This window comes from Anomaloglossus baeobatrachus, chromosome 1 (genome assembly GCF_048569485.1).
Source record: "Anomaloglossus baeobatrachus isolate aAnoBae1 chromosome 1, aAnoBae1.hap1, whole genome shotgun sequence".
Taxonomy (NCBI): Eukaryota; Metazoa; Chordata; class Amphibia; order Anura; family Aromobatidae; genus Anomaloglossus; species Anomaloglossus baeobatrachus.
The window spans coordinates 163,573,436-163,589,802 of record NC_134353.1 but is presented as its reverse complement, the minus strand read 5'-3'; positions in this window follow the sequence as shown (position 1 = coordinate 163,589,802).

The following is a 16,367-nucleotide window of genomic DNA, read 5'->3' as shown; positions in this document are numbered from 1 at the left end:
AAGGAAGTGGGTCTATTGTAGTATAGCCCTTAGGCAGGGCAGCCAAAAATTGGGAGGCTCCACGTTGTCCCTGGATAGAGACGTGCATGATGGCCTGTAAACCTGAAGTGCCCATTGTAAGGAAGTGGGTGTATTATAGTATAGCCCTTAGGCAGGGCAGCCAAAAATTGGGAGGCTCCACATTGTCCCTGGATAGAGACGTGCATGATGGCCTGTAAACCTGAAGTGCCCATTGTAAGGAAGTGGGTCTATTGTAGTATAGCCCTTAGGCAGGGCAGCCAAAAATTGGGAGGCTCCACGTTGTCCCTGGATAGAGACCTGTTAGGTTCTTAGTGCCTCCGTGCTTGCATTTAAAAACCGCACGTGTGTGCCTGTTGGTGGCAGCTTTCCGCTGCATTTGTGTGAGTTTTGCAAAAACTTGGATATAACGCACAAGTCTAGTGAATACACATCAGCACAGCATTGCAAAATGCGCAAGGGCGTTGTCAACGAACAAGGAAGTGGACGTGATGGTGGTGCAGGCAGAGACCGAGGTTGTGTGCAAGCTCTAATTTCGCCACAACAAAGGGCCACATCTAGTCGCTCGCACGTCCTGTCCCAAATTCTTGGGGACCGCAGCAGTACACCTCTCTTGAACCAAGACCAGTGTCAACAGGTTGTTAGTTGGATAGCGGATAATGCTTCCAGTCAGATTGGCACCACCACAAACACTCTGTCTTCCACACGGTCAAGTGTCAGTAGCCGTGATACTGCACCGCACATTTCAGAACCTGATCCTCCTTCCTACCACCAGGCCGAGTACACGTCCACGGACATTACTGATCCCACACTTGGACACTCGGAAGAGCTGTTCGTTCACGTTTCCATTCACAAATTCTGGCCTCTCGCCAGCTCCTGTTGAAGTGGGCCATGACGAGATTGTATGTACAGATGCCCAAATATTTGAGCAGCCACGTTCTCACGAAGTTGGCAACGTGTCTCAACAAGGGGTGGACGATGATGAGACACAATTGTCAGGAAGTCAGGAGGAGGAGCAGGGTGCGGAAGAGGAAGACGACGTGGTGGATGATCCAGTAAATGACCCAACCTGGCAGGAGGATATGCAGAGCGAGGACAGCAGTGCACAGGGGGAGGGAGGCGTAGCATCACAACAGGCAGTAAGAAGCAGAGTGGTGGCCCCAGGCAGACGTCAGGCAACTGTTCCCCGGAACAACACGACACAAGGTGCCTGTACAAATGTTAGGTCTTCCCGAGTCTGGCTGTAATACTATTGTATGTATTGAGGATTTCGATTGCGTTAGGGCAATGACAACCAGAGACGAGTTCTTGGTGCAAGACGTTTATAATATGCAACCAGCAAATATGTACATAAACGGAACAAAAACACAGTAGAACATAAATACAGGAAATACCTTTCAGGGACGGAGCGAAAGGGAATTCCCGGGACCGCGCACCGGACTCCCCCAGGGAGACCACCAAGAGCGAACCCCTATACAGGGACTGTCTGGCAATCACCCCAGAAGCCCTAAATGCGCAGCAGCCGGGACACAAAAGGGCAATAGGTAAGTCCAAAAATGTCCGTACGTGATGTGAGTCCAGAGTGGTATTAAACGGAAGGAACCGGGCAGAAGTGCCGACCAAAGACGGCAAACGGAGTCCGGGCACAGCTAGATGATACCAGATGAAGTCCAGAGTCGGTGTCGGTTGTTTTCCAAGAGGATCCGAATAACAATCAGGAACCAAAAGCAGCAGGGCAGGTGCACACAGGAAGCAGTATACTCAGGCACTGAACTAAGCTTTAGGGGCGGCTTTTAAACAGATGGACAGGAAGTAGGGCAACAGAACAGAAAACTCCATGTTAACAAAGGGCAAGCTCTTTCAAAATAAAACTGGAAAACCCGGAACTCTGACACTGGCAGTTTTTTAAGTTGGCTCCAGATGATTCTAAAAAGGCCATTTGCAACACCTGCCATGCCAGCATCAGCAGGGGTACCAAAACTAGCAGCCTGACCACCAGCAGCATGATCAGGCACATGTCAGCCAAGCACCCGACTTTGTGGGAAGTACAACAGAGTCCAGGAGCAGTGCTTGCTGATGTCACTGCTACGTCTTCGCTGGTTGTGCATGCGAGCCAATCCCCTGTCCATGCTGCCTGCGAACAAGCCTCCTCCACTCCTGCACCTGCAGTTGCCTACGCAGAAAGAACACCATCATCAAGCACGTCCTTGTCCCAGCGCAACGTTCAGTTATCCATTCAGCAAACCTTTGAACGCAGGCGCAAATACACTGCCAACACCCCACATGCCACAGTTCTAAATGCTAACATTTCGCGACTGCTTGCGCTGGAAATGTTGCCTTTTAGGCTGGTTGAGACAGAAGCATTCCGCGACCTGATGGTGGCAGCTGTCCCACGTTACTCGGTCCACAGCCGCCACTATTTCTCCCGGTGTGCCGTCCCCGCATTGCATAACCACGTGTCACAAAACATCACACGTGCCCTGAACAACGCTGTTTCAGCCAAAGTCCACCTAACCACAGACACGTGGACAAGTGCATGTGGGCAAGGCCGCTACATCTCGTTGACGTCACACTGGGTTAATATTGTGCAAGCTGGGACCCAGTCTGAGCGAGGGACGGAACACGTCCTTCACACACCAAGTTTTGCAGGCCCTACCTCAGTCAGGGTTTCACACACACTCTACAGCTCTGGAATGTCATGCTCCTCAGCCTCCTCCTCCTCCTGCGCATCCTGATCCACTTTACCCTCCACACCAGTCCCAAGCTGGAAGTGTCGCGGGCGGAGGAGGGGACGGTGCGCTCTCCCACTGCGCGGGTCCGGCTGACGCTGCTCTACGGCTGCTGCTGCTCGTTGGCTCGAGCGATGGCCGGATCCCGGGGACTCGAGCGGCGCTACTCGCCCGTGAGTGAAAAGGGGTGGTTTGGGTTTTGGGGATATTGTCCGTGACGCCACCCACGGTTGTGGTGATTGTGTGGACACCACCGCTGCTCTGGACGGGGATCCCGGGAGCCTGTGACAGGGAGCAGCTTTGTTGTTATTTCTCCCCTCCGTGGGTAGGGGGGTTGGTTGTCCCGGGGCCTGGTGATGGGGTAGACATGGATGACAGGCGGGTTGCGGGGCCTGATGAGGTGCAGGGTCGCAGGGGCAGCGCTGTGCCGCACGGCACGGAGGTACTCACTCAGCCCAATGATGATGACACAGTTCACGGTTAAACAAGTGGCTGGATGGACGGGTCACTCAGACGGCTGCGGTTGTTCCTCCCTGCAGGTTAGTGATGACTGTCTCTCCCTGCACCTAAGTTAAGTGTTGGTAGTGATGGTTTCCCAACGGTAACCCGCTCCCCGACCTGGATATGGGCCGGAGGAGCCCCTTTTGCCCACAGGCGCTGGCCCTGGGAGACGGTTGCCCTTGGCGGTGGCTGTGTCTCCCCTTCACGGTTGTACGGTTGCCTTCTATCTGGACTTGGCTGTTTGGAAACTCTGAGGTTCCCTTCACTAACGGATTTGGCAAATTCACGGCGACACCAAGCCTTGCCGGGATCCGAAAGTCCTCTGCCAATGGTGCTGGCTTCTCTTTGTATACCGGTCCGGTACGGCCGGGTCACCACCCGTCCACGGTCCTTACGGCAGACTCCAATCGGCCTCCACTGCAGACGGTCACCACATCCTGCCAACCTTGCTGTCCTGTCCGGGCCACACACCCGGACCAACTTCAGGCTCTTTGCTGTCACTTTTCTCCTCTCTACTACTTTCCTCCTTCCACTTCCTTAGCTTAACTCTCACTGCCTGTGTTTTCCCTCCTCCTCGGTGGGTGGAGACCAACCGCCTGGCTCCACACCCTGGTGTGGACAACAGCCCCTGGGGAAGGCAACAAGGATTTTGTGTTTTGACTATGATATGCCTGCAGGGAGTGTGGGGTGTTTAAGTGTTGTGCTCTGTGGCCCCTGGCTTGTCCAGGGCGACACAGAAGCACTGCAGCACTGCCTCGGCGAAGCGGCAACAGGCAGTGCTGAAGCTAATCTGCATAGGTGACAACAAACCCCACAATGCAGAAGAGGTGTGGACAGCTCTGAAACAGAAGGCAGATCACTGGCTAACAACTCTGAACCTAAAGCCAGGAAAGGTCGTGTGTGACAATGGCCGGAACCTGGTGGCGGCTTTGAGGCGAGGCCAGCTGACACATGTTCCATGCGTGGCCCATGTGCTCAACCTCGTGGTTCAGCGGTTTCTAAAGTCATACTCAGAGCTGTCTGATCTGCTGGTAAAAGTTCGCCGCCTGTCTGCACATTTTCGAAAGTCACCTACTGCTTCAGCCGGCCTTGCCGGCTTAAGACGCCGTTTGCATCTTCCGGCACACAGACTGGTGTGTGATGTCCCCACGCGTTGGAATTCAACTCTGCACAAGTTGGTCAGGATATGTGAGCAGAAGAGGGCAGTTGTTGAGTACCTGCATCACCTAAGCCGTCGGGAAATGGGTCAAACTCCACACATAACACCTGAGGAGTGGAGATGGATGTCCGACCTATGCACCATCCGCCAAAACTTTGAGGACTCCACCAAGATGGTGAGCGGCGATGACGACATTATTAGCGTCACCATACCGCTTCTCTGCCTTCTAAAATGGTCTCTGCTCAAAAAACAACCATGATGCATTGCAGGCGGAGCGCGATGAGTTTGAGCAAGAAACAGTAGTGGGTGTGGGTGATAACACACAGCCCAGCCTCGTCTCATCACAACGTGCAGTGGAGGACTATGACGAGGAGGAGGATGAAGACATGGAGCAACTCTCTGGCCAAATTGAGGATATGACATGCAGTCATATCCTCGGTTCAGCGTGGCTGGCCAGAGGACAGGGTAGATGATGAGGAGGAGGAGGAGGAGGACAGCATGTTCAGTCATCGTGTTGGTCAGGATACTGAAGTGATGGCTGTTAAGAGTCTGGCACACATGGCTGACTTTATGGTAAGCTGCCTGTCTCGTGACCCTCGCGTTAAGAACATCTTGGCCGACAATTATTACTGGTTGGTAACACTGTTAGACCCACGCTACAAGGAGAACTTTTTGTCTCTTATTCCCGTGGAGGAGAGGTCAACCAAAATGCAGCAGTTCCGGAAGGCCATAGTCACGGAAGTAGGCAAAGCATTCCCCTCACAAAACGCTAGCGGCATAGGTCAGGAATCAGTGGACAACCGAGGCGTACAGCCGAGAGAGGCACAAGTCCAATCCGCCAGAGGTAGGGGAACAGTCTTTAAGATGTGGGACAGTTTTCTCAGCCCCTCACGTACCACAGCCCCTGAGGTGCGGGGTAGTGCCACAAGAAATCCTAAGTTTGCCCAGATGCTGAAGGAGTACCTTGCAGATCGAACAACTGTACTCCGACATTCCTCTGTGCCTTACAATTATTGGGTATCCAAGCTGGACACGTGACATGAATTGGCTCTCTACGCCTTGGAAGTCCTGGCCTGCCCTGCTGCTAGCGTTTTGTCAGAGCGTGTTTTTAGTGCCGCAGGTGGAATCATTACAGATAAACGCACCCGCCTGTCAACTGAAAATGCTGACAGGCTGACTCTGATCAAGATGAACAAGGGTTGGATTGTGCCAGACTTCACCACACCACCAGCAAATGAGAGCGGAATTTAAAGTTTGCCATGTACCTCCACTCACCCATGGGTACACACTTCTGGACTTTGGATAATCGCTGGACTGCTCCTCCTTCTCCTCAGGCGCCACCATGATGATGACCGTTACAAATTGCAATACTTAGGCCTTTGTTTCAGGTATACCCCCAGTGGTAAATTTTTTCGCCCATTCTTTGCAGAATGGACATTACAACGACAGGAGACCCGCTCCTTTGCAATGGGAACAATGTTTTGAGGCCCTCATGCACGTCTCTACCCAGGGACAACGTGGAGCCTCCCAATTTTTGGCTGCCCTGCCTAAGGGCTATACTACAATAGACCCACTTCCTTCCAATGGGCACTTCAGGTTTACAGGCCCTCATGCACGTCTCTACCCAGGGACAACGTGGAGCCTCCCAATTTTTGGCTGCCCTGCCTAAGGGCTATACTACAATAGACCCACTTCCTTACAATGGGCACTTCATGTTTACAGGCCATCATGCACGTCTCTATCCAGGGACAATATGGAGCCTGACGCTGCCACCGACTGCCACACACATGCTGTTTTTAAATGCAAGCACGGACGCAATAAGAACCTAACTGGTTTTTAGGAGCGACAATTACTGAGAAGTCTGACACTATCAGACACTGCTGACTGACGTGTATTATACACTAGACTTGTGCGTTATATAATAGTTTGTGCAAAACGCGCACCTGTACCCTGCCACCGACTGCCACACACGTGCTGTTTTTAAATGCAACCACGGACGCAATAAGAACCTAACTGGTTTTTAGGAGCGACAATTACTGAGAAGTCTGACACTATCAGACACTGCTGACTGACGTGTATTATACACTAGACTTGTGCGTTATATAATAGTTTGTGCAAAACGCGCACCTGTCCCCTGCCACCGACTGCCACACACGTGCTGTTTTTAAATGCAAGCACGGACGCAATAAGAACCTAACTGGTTTTTAGGAGCGACAATTACTGAGAAGTCTGACACTATCAGACACTGCTGACTGACGTGTATTATTATACACTAGACTTGTGCGTTATATAATAGTTTGTGCAAAACGCGCACCTGTCCCCTGCCACCGACTGCCACACACGTGCTGTTTTTAAATGCAAGCACGGACGCAATAAGAACCTAACTGGTTTTTAGGAGCGACAATTACTGAGAAGTCTGACACTATCAGACACTGCTGACTGATGTGTATTATACACTAGACTTGTGCGTTATATAATAGTTTGTGCAAAACGCGCACCTGTCCCCTGCCACCGACTGCCACACACGTGCTGTTTTTAAATGCAACCACGGACGCAATAAGAACCTAACTGGTTTTTAGGAGCGACAATTACTGAGAAGTCTGACACTATCAGACACTGCTGACTGACGTGTATTATACACTAGACTTGTGCGTTATATAATAGTTTGTGCAAAACGCGCACCTGTCCCCTGCCACCGACTGCCACACACGTGCTGTTTTTAAATGCAACCACGGACGCAATAAGAACCTAACTGGTTTTTAGGAGCGACAATTACTGAGAAGTCTGACACTATCAGACACTGCTGACTGACGTGTATTATACACTAGACTTGTGCGTTATATAATAGTTTGTGCAAAACGCGCACCTGTCCCCTGCCACCGACTGCCACACACGTGCTGTTTTTAAATGCAACCACGGACGCAATAAGAACCTAACTGGTTTTTAGGAGCGACAATTACTGAGAAGTCTGACACTATCAGACACTGCTGACTGACGTGTATTATACACTAGACTTGTGCGTTATATAATAGTTTGTGCAAAACGCGCACCTGTCCCCTGCCACCGACTGCCACACACGTGCTGTTTTTAAATGCAACCACGGACGCAATAAGAACCTAACTGGTTTTTAGGAGCGACAATTACTGAGAAGTCTGACACTATCAGACACTGCTGACTGACGTGTATTATACACTAGACTTGTGCGTTATATAATAGTTTGTGCAAAACGCGCACCTGTCCCCTGCCACCGACTGCCACACACGTGCTGTTTTTAAATGCAACCACGGACGCAATAAGAACCTAACTGGTTTTTAGGAGCGACAATTACTGAGAAGTCTGACACTATCAGACACTGCTGACTGACGTGTATTATTATACACTAGACTTGTGCGTTATATAATAGTTTGTGCAAAACGCGCACCTGTCCCCTGCCACCGACTGCCACACACGTGCTGTTTTTAAATGCAAGCACGGACGCAATAAGAACCTAACTGGTTTTTAGGAGCGACAATTACTGAGAAGTCTGACACTATCAGACACTGCTGACTGACGTGTATTATTATACACTAGACTTGTGCGTTATATAATAGTTTGTGCAAAACGCGCACCTGTCCCCTGCCACCGACTGCCACACACGAGCTGTTTTTAAATGCAAGCACGGACGCAATAAGAACCTAACTGGTTTTTAGGAGCGACAATTACTGAGAAGTCTGACACTATCAGACACTGCTGACTGACGTGTATTATACACTAGACTTGTGCGTTATATAATAGTTTGTGCAAAACGCGCACCTGTCCCCTGCCACCGACTGCCACACACGTGCTGTTTTTAAATGCAACCACGGACGCAATAAGAACCTAACTGGTTTTTAGGAGCGACAATTACTGAGAAGTCTGACACTATCAGACACTGCTGACTGACGTGTATTATTATACACTAGACTTGTGCGTTATATAATAGTTTGTGCAAAACGCGCACCTGTCCCCTGCCACCGACTGCCACACACGTGCTGTTTTTAAATGCAAGCACGGACGCAATAAGAACCTAACTGGTTTTTAGGAGCGACAATTACTGAGAAGTCTGACACTATCAGACACTGCTGACTGACGTGTATTATACACTAGACTTGTGCGTTATATAATAGTTTGTGCAAAACGCGCACCTGTACGCTGCCACTGACTGCCACACACGTGCTGTTTTTAAATGCAAGCACGGACGCAATAAGAACCTAACTGGTTTTTAGGAGCGACAATTACTGAGAAGTCTGACACTATCTGGACTGTTTTACACTGTGTACACCAGCCCCAGATATGATGAAGGCTGGTATACGGTCACCACTACCCTGCCTGCCTGCCTGTATACTGCTACAATAGTCCTGACAAGGACTCTTCTGGTCACTAGCCTGTATTCCGACCTGGCTATACCCTGCCTGTATATAGCAACAATAGTCCTGAGAAGGACTCTGCTACTGTACTCCGACCTGGCTATACCCTGCCTGCCTGTATACAACTAGAATAGTCCTGAGAAGGACTTCTGGTCACACTGTTTGCAGCCCTGCTCCGGAACTAACTATAAAGGGCCGCAAAGCTTTCCCTGAATCAGCGACACTCTCCCTGCACTGACTGTCTGGATAGTTGTGAGCAGAGCACAGCGCGCCGGCCGATATAAAGGCTCGGTCACGCTGTGCAGGCCGGCCAATCACTGCAATTCCACAACTAACAGGGCTGTGGCATTGCAGTGGTCTGCCAGCCAATCCCTGCATGAGGGCTGGCTCTCAAAAGAGCGCCAACATGCAGAAATGAAGACCACGAGTACAGCACGAGTATCGCGAGATTACTCGGTCCCCGCCGAGCAGCCCGAGTACAGCGATACTCGTGCGAGTACCGAGTAGTGACAAGCATGCTCGCTCATCACTAGTTATTAGATATATGAAGCTGAAATAGCTGTTGCAAAAACCCAAATTGTTATAAAGAAAAAAGGTTAACATTAATAGGGGTGCCCAAACTTTTTCATATGACTGTAAGGGTTACAAACTGTGATACATTAACACTAGAAGTCCCAGAGAAAGGTCATTTAACATTTCTACCTTTGGAACCCAGAGACGGGTCAAATGACCTGAAGGATTTGCGGTCTCTGTCGGCTCACTCGCCAACCGAGCTCTCTTTTGTGGTAGAGGAGTCTTCTCATCTGCAAGATAAAAATTTTCAAATTCATATTTTGTTTTGATTCTGAATAAAAAGATAGTCTAAGGGTCATTTGACCCTCTTTCGGGACTTCAGGGGGGAGCTGGAAATTTCTTGGACTTCTAGTGTTAAGGCTGTAGAATTGGTTTAGGAAATTTAATCAAACCATATAGAAAACATTTATTTCAGTCCACATTACATATAGCTAAAAAATTGCCCCCAAAGAGATCCCATATCCTTTATTTACATACTCTCCATCTTGCCTTTTAGGAACTTGTTGCTGAGATGCTATATAGTCAGTGCACAATTGAGCTGTTAATAAGTTCCTTTAAATAATCCATTTAAAGGATTTTTGTACTACAATGATGTTGTTGAGTGATATCAGATTATTATGGATCCAACACCTGACACTCACCCCACCATTGCTGACAGAGTCCATATGTAATCAGTTGTGGAAATAAATTGCACAGCTTTCATCAATATTTTAGTTCCTGCTACATTTATTGCAGAGCACCTGGCTCTGAAAATAGATGATCTTTTGGAGTCCTGTGTGTCCAACCCCACTGTAATGAATAGAAATGAAAACAAGGAGTGCATGTGTAGGGACACAATGTAAACGGTGAGAACAAATAGTTAAAATTTGCTCACCGGATAAGGATGTGCAGCCCTTGCACAACCCTGGTAAAAGACGTGAGTGTTATTATACATGCGCTGTCAGAGACTGAAACCAGGAGATCCTTCCAGGAGATAAACCACTCGTGCTGCCATGCCAGTCAGGGTCGAGGTTTCCTGCTGCCGGGGAGTTTCTCCAGAGGAGCCTTCCAAGAGGAAAGCCTCCCGTGCGGCTGATCCGGAGGAGTCACTGGGTGTCAGTATTTCTGGTTACGAGTATAGCCTCCATCCAAGCAGCTCTTACCGTGAATCCCCAAGGGGAAGAAAATTGCCAGAAAAAAGTGAAGCACGGTCTGATGGAGCGCTATGGAGGCTACAGGGATGTAAAATTTCCCATAAACCACAGGTGGTTTATGTGAATTAATAAAGACCATTGAACTTTTACATCTCTGTAGCCTCCATAGCGCTCCATCAGACCATGCTTCACTTTTTTCTGGCGACCCCACTGTAATGATATTGATGACCTTATCAATAGCAAAAGCGAAAGAACATGTTAAGTTAGGTATTAAATTCTACTTTTCTGCACCATGATGTTTTGTTGCATTAGGTCATGAAATGTTAAATCTTTATGTAAATTCATTTTATGTAAATTCTTTTTATCTATAAGGGAATAATGACTAGTGTGGATTCTGCTATTATAATGACACCCATGCTCCAGTATATGGACAGTTTATCTAGTATTTCTGAAATCATTCGGCAAGGTTATTCCTTCCATAGAAACTGATAAAAAGGGAAACCTTGAAGTAGGTTTGTGTTGTATGCTATTATTATGGAACAGGTGAAATTAGTTAGGTCATTAAGTTTTCATGTAAAAATGTGGTCTTTAATAAAATAATTAAGCGTACAGTCCTCGCAAAGTTAATTGCTATAGAGAAAGACACACATGATTGCTCCCTGCCAAGTTTCTACTCCAAGCTCAACAGAAAGTGATTGTGGCCCATTTTAGACTGTCAAAGTAGATTGATGCCATCGAGTATGAAATGTGAAATGATTGATTGTTGTCTTACTGAGTAAAATCTTCAAAGTTTGGGTGTAGACGTGTTCCGAACATGGTTGTTAGTTTTTTTTCAATTTTTTCTCTTTTTAGATTTTTTGCGAAATGTTTTAGTGTTAGATAAAGGTATTTTTGTTATATAGAGAAAAAATACTATCCACATTCAGCAGCAATAATTACAGCCAAATTCTTACTATTATTCAATGATCGTTTCTTCCATCACTGTTGAAATTAATGCTCATGACATAGTAAAAAAACACTAAGTTTAAATTTAAAATATACAGATATAGCATGTTTTAGCCCACACAGATTGGCGGAGATTTATTAAAACTGACACATTTTTTGACAATGGGAGAATTGACTATGCAGACTTAAAAAAGCACTCCCATTTATTGTATTTATTAATTAAATTTGTGTAAAAATAGTCCAGCTGGGAATCTTCCAGATATTATAAAAAATAAGTTTTTATTCTAACATTTAAAAACTGACACAATACATGGGCAAATTCATACTGGCTATACGGGTGGCAGGTTACATAGACCTGAGGAAGGAAATGCCGAAACGCTCATCTTTGTAACCTGCCACCCATATAGTCAGTATGAAATTGCCCGTGTATTGTGTCAGTTTTTAACCCCTTCAGCCACGGGGCACTTTCCGTTTTTGCGTTTTTGTTTTTTGCTCCTCTTCTTCCGAGAGCCGTAACTTTTTTATTTTTCCGTCAATCTTGCCATATGAGGGCTTGTTTTTTGCGGGACAAGTTGTACTTTTAAATTAAACCATACGTTTTACCATATGGTTTACTGGAAAACAGCAAAAAAATTCCAAATGCGGAAAAATTGCAAAAAAAGTGTGATGGCACAATAGTTTTTGGGATGTTTTATTCACGTTGTTCACTATATGGTAAAACTGATGTGTGGGTATGATGCCTGAGGCCGGTGCGAGTTTGTAGACTCCAAACATGTATAGGTTTACTTGTGTCTAAGGGGTTAAAAAAAATCACAAGTTTGTCCAATAAAAGTGGCGCATGTTTTGCGCCATTTTCTGAAACATGTAGCGTTCTTATTTTTTGGGATCTATGGCTCCGTGATGGCTTATTTTTTGCGTCTCGAGCTGACGTTTCTAATGGTACCATTTTTGCGCAGATGCTACGTTTTGATCGCCTGTTATTGCATTTTGCGTAAAACTTGCGCCGACCAAAAAACTTAATTTTGGCGTTTGGAATTTTTTTGCCACTACGCCGTTTACCAATCAGATTAATTGATTTTATATTTTAATAGATCGGGCATTTCTGAACGTGGCGATACCAAATATGTGTAGATTTATTTATTTTTTAACCATTTAATTTTCAATGGGGGGAAAGGGGGGTGATTTGAACTTTTAGGTTTTTTTTTTTTTTTTTAATTTTTAAAAATTGTTTTTACTTTTTTTTTTTATTTTACTAGTCCCCCTAGGGGGCTATAGCGATCAGCAATCCGATCGCTATTATCTATCTGCTGATCACAGCGATACAGCTGTAAACAGCAGATACAGTCACTTTCTTTTTCCCTCTGCTTTCGGCCGAGGGAAAACGAAAGTGAAATTTCGTAGCTGCAGGCGTCATCACATGACCCTGTGCTATGATGGCAACCACCGATAGTCACGTGATCCCGCACGTGACTTCCGGTGGGGGCGGCGGTAAGTGAAAAACATGGCCGCGCGCATTTAGATCTTGCTGCCAGACTTTGGCAGCAAGATTTAAGGGGTTAATGGCCGCGGGTGGAAGCGATTCCACCCGCGGCTAGCAGGCACACATGTCAGCTGTTGAAAACAGCTGATATGTGTGCCGACCGCCGCCTGCCCGCGGCAGGGGGCGGGGCTTAACGGGACACGCTCCATGACGGATATATCCGTCCATGGTCGTGAAGGGGTTAAATGTTAGAATAAAAGGTAATTTTTTATCATATCCAGAGGATTTGCAGCTGGACTATTTTTTTCCCTTTTCTTTGGACATTTGTTTCACTGCCGTGAGTCGCTGCTTGGATCCTAGATGCACACGAGGAAGCATATCTAGGCAAACCCTGCAACGGTGCACCATTCCACATTGCTTATTAAATTTGTGTATATATGTATCTTACGAATGTGTGAATACACTCTACCTCAGTTCTCTCCATTGTCCAGAGCTGTTATTTTTTGTTTCTCAGTGACGACATTGCAATTTTGACTATTTGTCTCACTCTGTGCATGAGTCGAGAGTCTCTTTTGCAGCGTAAGCCTATGGTGCCTTGTTGTAACGCTCCATAGACTTACATTGTAAAAGTCACTTTTAGTCACACCGAGCACAGCATGATCCGGAGAGTCTGCAGTCTGATGTCACTCAGTAGAGGAGAAGAACAGCCCTTGACACTGGAGAGCACAGAGGTAGAGGAGTATATTAACACATACACACTACATCACATGCATATATACACACAGATTTAATAAAAAAATAAATAAATAACGGGAATACTTCTTTTATATAATCAACTTTTTCAAATTGGCTCATGGTGTTTGATGTGTTATAATTTTATAGTGCATTTATGCACCACTTATTAGTGTCTTTACTTACAACTGTGTAATTATGGCATACTGCTGTCTCTAGGTACCTACCTGCACGCAACCTCAGATCCTCACAAGATCTCCTTCTCTACTCCTCTCTTATCTCCTCTTCCCACAATCGCGTACAAGATTTCTCCCGTGCCTCCCCCATAGTCTGGAACGCTCTACCTCAGCATATCAGACTCTCCCCTACCGTGGAAAGCTTCAAGAGGACCCTGAAGACCCATCTCTTCCAACAAGCCTACAACCTACAATAACCCTCAGTCCAGAACACCACTGCGCAACCAGCTCTGTCCTCACATATTGTACCATCACCCATTCCTGTAGACTGAGCCCTCACAGGCAGGGTCCTCTCTCCTCCTATACCAGTCTGTCTTGTATTGTTAATGATTGTTGCACGTATACCCTCTTTCACTTGTAAAGCGCCATGGAATAAATGGTGCTATAATAGTAAATAATAATAATAATACTACCGTGTAGCAGCTCAGGCATTGCCCCTTTCCTTCAAAGACATGGCCTTTTCATGAATAAACCACTCCACAGTTTTTGATTGAGTTAGAACACATAACAAATGGGGTTCAAGCCATGAAAGGCTACATTCCATGATGAGTATTGGGTTAGTTTTTGATGTTACAGATTTTCTGCACTAATTGTGTAAATTAGGTTACTTGCTTTTTTTAATTGTGTTTTTGTGTGCGTTGTTTTACATGCTTTTTGACTGCGTTTTTGGATCTCTGTTTTTTCACTCTTGTTGATATGTTATGTTTTAAATAAAGCTGCTTTGTTTTTTATACTTCCTGGTATTTGTCTCTTGGAAAATGTTCTCAATAGTTATGTGTGAATTTCATGCATTTTTAGCAGCTGAAACACACTAAAATGCTTCAACATTTGTTACCTCTGGATTTTACACATCGAAGGCAATTCTATATGGAAAATCTGTACATAAAACTTAGCGTTCTCTCAAGAGAAATTAATGTTGTGGATTTTAAATGCAGCGCAGGTCAGTTTACACTGAGTTTAAAGAACTGTGGGCAGGAGATTACTATAAATCCCATCCACTTTGATGGAACTGTAAGATGCTACGAAAACACACAGCATGAAAAACTCACCAAAAACTAGTTTTTTAGTGCAAGTTAAAGCAGACTTGGCGTATTTAGTTTCATTTTGTAAATCTAGACTAATCATTGTAAAATATCATCACTCTTCCATGTAAAATAGAAATATTATCTTCAGCTGCATGGGGAAAATATAGATGAACAAAAAGGGTAGAATTTGTGGCAAGACAAGGTTTTTAACAGCTGGCAGGTGGGATCTCATAAATGATGATGTTACCCTGCACTTTACAGCCAGCCAGAGACTGACATACTGTCTATGCAGAAAGACTTGAGCCTGATAGGTTGTCAGGCTGTAGAAGACGAAAGGGGGCTTTACACGGTAGCGATATCGCTAGCAACTTCTAGCGATAGCGACCGTGTAAGTACCCGCCCCCGTCGCGCATGCGATTGTTTGTGATTGCTGCCGTAGCGAACATTATCACTACGCAGCGTCACACATACTTACCTGGTCAGCGGCGTCGCTGTGACTGCCGAACAATGCCTCCTTCAAGGGGGAGGGACGTTCGGCATCACAGTGACGTCACCGCAACGTCACTAAGCGGCCGGCCAATCAAAGCAGAGGGGCGGAGATGAGCAGGACGCAACATTCCGCCCACCTCCTTCCTTCCTCATTGGGGCCGGCGGCAGGTAAGGAGACGTTCCTCGCTCATGCGGTGTCACACACAGCGATGTGTGCTGCCGCATGAGCGATGAACCACAACGCTAAACAACCCTTACCGATTTTTGACTTTGGGACGACCTCTCCATGGTGAACGATTTTCACCATTTTTGAGGTCGCCTAAGGTCGCTGGTAAGTATTACACGCTGCGATATCGTTAATGACGCCGGATGTGCGTCACTAACAACTTGACCCTGGCGACCAAACATTAACGATATCGTAGCGTGTAAAGCCCCCTGAATTCCTACAATAAGGGATTGCTCATTTTATTAACTAGCACATGGCCCATTGTTATAATATGGTGCAATTCCGACTAGCGGTTTTTTTTCATGCTGATTTCCATGAGAAAAAATACTCTGCATGCTGCAATTGGCAGTGTATATCAGACGATGCGCTCCCATTTCTGTCTATGCACCCATACAAAAACATCAAAAAAAACTGTACGGATGTCATCCAGGTGCAATCCAATTTATGCCGGCACAGACAATGGATAAGATGGAGAAATCAAGTTCTCCATTTTCTCCGCACCTGTTCTCTGATTCTCACATGCGATAGAATCAGATCACAGTAAGTGACACTCCACTCAAACTAAAGCCCACTTTACACGTTGCAATTAGTTGTACAATCGCATTTGCGATGTGAAACGCCCAGGCTGCATACGGGATCTATGAGATTTCACGTTGGTCGTTCATTTGCTGTCACACGAGCGTTAGTAGTCTATGTTAAATTGATCAATGTTATGTGCGATCCTTTAGATCATGTG